The sequence below is a fragment of the Arachis duranensis genome, chromosome 7 (genome assembly GCF_000817695.3).
Source record: "Arachis duranensis cultivar V14167 chromosome 7, aradu.V14167.gnm2.J7QH, whole genome shotgun sequence".
NCBI classification, from domain to species: Eukaryota; Viridiplantae; Streptophyta; class Magnoliopsida; order Fabales; family Fabaceae; genus Arachis; species Arachis duranensis.
In genome coordinates, this window is record NC_029778.3 from 72817587 (window position 1) to 72822070 (window position 4484).

The window sequence follows — 4484 nt, forward strand, 5'->3', positions numbered from 1 at the left end:
ATAAAGCGACAGCTAGGATAACTAAGGTGGTTGAGTTCCTTTCATTTTTATTCCTCCCCTCTTTTTCTATGTTATGTTCCGGTTTTCTGCTATTTTACTTTGTCTGTTGCATGATCTTTTATTAGTTAGAATCCCAAGATTAGTTTTCTTTTAATTGCTTTAATGCTGAAAAGATGTTTCATGTACCACTCACTGAGCTTGAATCTAAAAAGAAAAGAAAAAGAAGTGATGTATTGCATGAGAAATTGAGTTTCATTCTAAGAATAGTCTTATTTACTTAAATGTGGTGGTATTTTCTGTGATTTTTGAATGCATGATATGAACAGTGCATAATTGAATTTGAATCAAGGGATGTTGATGTATAAGGAACAGGAATTTAGAGAATTATTATGACTTCTCTGAAATAAACAAAAATTTAATCCTTGAAGAAAAAGAAACAGCAAAAGAAAAAAATATATAAATTAAAAAAATAATATAATAATAATAAAAGCAGGGTCTAAAGCTCTAAGCATCAATGACTAAGGAGGTCAGACATGATTAAAAGCTCAAAGAGTTGTTTCCCTGGTCATATGCTTGTGGTGTGATTGTGTCAAGTAATCCTTGAGACAGAACACTTAGAGCCGAGACCAAGTGCGTTTAACAGAGTATGCCAAAGTCTTTGAGCACCACTGTCTGGGAGTAACTGAAAGAAAAATCAGAACTCAAAGGGAGTTCCCCAGTTAAGTGCTTGTGGTGTTTTTGTGTCAAGTAACTCTTGAGACAAAACATTTAAAGTCACGGCTAGGCTCAAGGTGCAAAGCACCAAAGAAAATAAATTAAAGTAAATTTTGCTGTGTTCAAGGATTAAACTGAAATATAAAAGATCAGAGAATTCATAATATTATCCGAATTCTAATTCCAGATGACAGTAACATCCTTCTGATTTAAAGGAGAGTGAGATGCCAAACCTATCCAGGATTACAGTTATAAACCACACTATGAGAAGAGACATGAGCTTAATCGAACTCTCATTCTCATGCAAATTCACATCATAAGCTTATATTAGTTTTGGTTGCTTGAGGACAAGCAACAGTTTAAGTTTGGTGTTGTGATGCGTGAGCATCTTGTCTATCTTTTTCTAGTGAATTTGCATCTAAATTGTTGAGTTTAATTAAGAATTAGTTATATTTTAGCCACTATGGATGCTATTTTGAGTTTTGTGCAATTTTATTTATTTTAGGTAGCATTTGGAGGAATTTGATGAAGTTTCTGCAGATAAAAAGAAGAAACCAAAGAGATGACCAGCGAAGACCGACGCGGACGCATGGCTCACGCGACCGCACGGAATGGAGAAATCGCAATGACACGATCGCGTGCCTGACGCGAATGCGTGGACTGGAATCTGCACAAATGACGCAAGTGCGTGGACAACGCAGACGCGTCACATGCGCGATCTGCAAAAATACGGAAATTGCTGGCGTGGATTTCTGGGCTGGTTTAACCCAGTTTCCAGCCCAGAAAACACAGATTAAAAGCTGCAGAATGGACAAAGCAAGTGGTCCCTACCCATCAACTGAAGATCTGTTAATTAATTCAAATTTAAATTCAAATCTTATCTTTTAGGAAAAGATATTATCTTAATTTTAGATATATTAAATTTTAAATTAATTAGGATTAGCTATAAAAAGGGGAGACTTCTCTTCTATTATCACATTACATTACATTAGGGAACACATTAGATTAGAGGAATTCCATTAAGGAATTCTATACAAATTTACATTCTACATTCCATGAGCAACTAAACCTCCACTGTTAAGGTTAGGAGCTCTGTCTATTTGTATGGATTGATTTTATTACTTTTTCTATTTTAATTTATGTTTTGGATTTATATTTAAGAATTGTTTTAGTTCTGTATCTTATGAATTTGGGTGGAACGGAAGTATGACCCTCTTTCTATTTGAGTTCTTGTATAACTTGGAAAAGCTCTATACTTGATCAACAACTTGAAAACATATTCTCTTGAATTCTAATTATCTGGATTTAACGGGATACGTGACATATAATCCTTTTATTCTTTGGGTAATTAGAGTTTTTGTGGCATGCAAACTGGAATTTGATCATGTACCCTTTAATTGGAATTAATTGACCAAGGAATTGGCAGTTGATGAATTTTAGAGGAGACTAGGAAGGTGAAGGTCTAAGGAATTAGGGTCTAGTCACATATAGTTTTCCATAAATTAAATCCTACATAATTAAAATAGTTAGTAAGGAAAGTTAATCCGGAAAAATAGATAACTCTGAAGTCTTAACTGTTTATCCGTATTTTATTCCCAATTTATTTAATTGTCTATACTTTTGATATTTTGAATTCAAACTTAAACCTTTTGAACATCTCAAAACCAATTTCTGCTTGCCTAACTAAGCCAATCAATCAATCATTGTTGTTTGATCCATCAATTCTCGTGGGATCGACCCTTACTCACGTAAGGTATTACTTGGTACGACCCGGTGCACTTACCGGTAAGTAAGTGTGGGTTGTAAATTCCGCACCATTGACATAGGGGAGAGAACATCCCAAGCTCAACAATTAATCATTCTTAGCTCATAAATATCAAATTCATTATCAATAATAATTCATAACTCATCTCATCGTTCTCAATTCATTAATATCCATAATTATCTCATATATTACTCTCAATATCACATCACTATTTTAATTGTCTCATATATCTCTTTCATCATCTTTTTCAGCCACATATTACCTTTTAAAAATCTTTCTTCATCTCCAAGTTACCACTATTTTCTAACTTCATCCTATTACTAGGCTTACTAACAGGACCTAAGGCCAAAGGGATAAAAATAGAGATTTGAAATTAAGCGTTGAATCTCAAAATTCATGTTTGCTAAAACAAGGGCCACGCGTACGCGTGAGTATGTGTTTGGACCAAGATGCATACGCCTAGCCATTCTCGCGTACGCATGCAAACCAGGTAGAATCGACTGGTCGCGTAAGGGAGGTTCGCGTACGCAAAATTTTCATGTCACGCGTACGCGTGGGCCACGCGTAGGCATGGGCGTACGTTTTATAAAAAATCTTACTAAGTTTGAAAAGCTGCAGAATTGCAAAGTTAAATCCCAAACTTTCGATGCACATAAATTTTTCATGTTAAATCATTTTTCTTCCGTTCTTTAAACGGCGTAAATTTCACGGACCCAATTTTCACATAAAATAAGTTTGAAATCATTCGGGAGTCCGGAAGCCAAGTTATACTCCCAAATTTTGGCTAAAAATCAATTTTACACAAAAGTTCTTAAACCTCTATTCTCATAAAAATCAACTCAATACCAACACTCCCATCATACAAATAGCATTCTAACATATCATTCATAGCACCAAAATCTCCAACCTTACCACAATCAACCATACTTCACTATTACACAATCTCATGCATAAAACTTCTCAATTAAACAACAAGATCATCAATAATTTCTCACCTACACATATTCATTCAAACCAACATGTCAACCATCATTAACACATCAACTAACATCCTATTTTTCATCCTAATTAATAATCACCCAACAACACTCAAACCATATCAACAATTATCTTCAAGGGCACTAAGCAATTAGCATATTCATGCAATTTCAACCTGTCCTATGGTCATCTAATCTAAGTTTTCATATAACATTATACATTAAATACGAGAAACTTAAACCATCTTTTGACCGATTTTTCGATAACCCGAAACATCATAATTTGTCACTGTTCCACAACACCCAGGTTTTCAAGAGCACACCTAATGGGTTTTCAGCTTCCCAAAGTCCAACCTCCTGCATTCCACACCATCAATTGTTTTTTAAATACACAATTCACACTAAATTCACCAAATAGAACTAAAATTACCATAGGACTCACTAATTCAATAATTTGACAAAGGTTAAACGTTCTTCACCTTACCGATGGAGAATTGATGCAAGAGCCATCAAGCTCACAAAGATAATTCGATCCTAAACATCGAGTTTTAAACAAATCTTAACACATGCACTCATAAATTTCGAAATTGAGGGGTGAGAAACTGAGGATGAAAATAAGGCTTACCTATGAAGTTATTTTGATAGATTCGTAGAACTTGACGCAGTGGTCGCGTGGCCGCAAACGATACAACAATCAGAGCTCTAGATCAAAAATTATATGAATTAAAAATTTGAGTGAGGGCTTGTGTTTCCTTCCCTTGTTCTTCCCCCTTTCCAGCGTGTGTTCCCTTTGATTTTGGGAAGGAAGGGAGCTGATGCTCTCATAATATATGTGGGTGGATTGGGCCATGGGCCCAATATGAGCTCGATTCGTCGAATTCAGTCTGTTCGATCCAATTTTGAACTAAATTCTTTAAAATTAATGTCAAATTTCTTGTTTAAATTAATTCTACCTCACTAAATCATAAAATTTTATTTTCTAATTTATTTGATTAATAATTAATTTAATTATTCACTATTTACTCAAA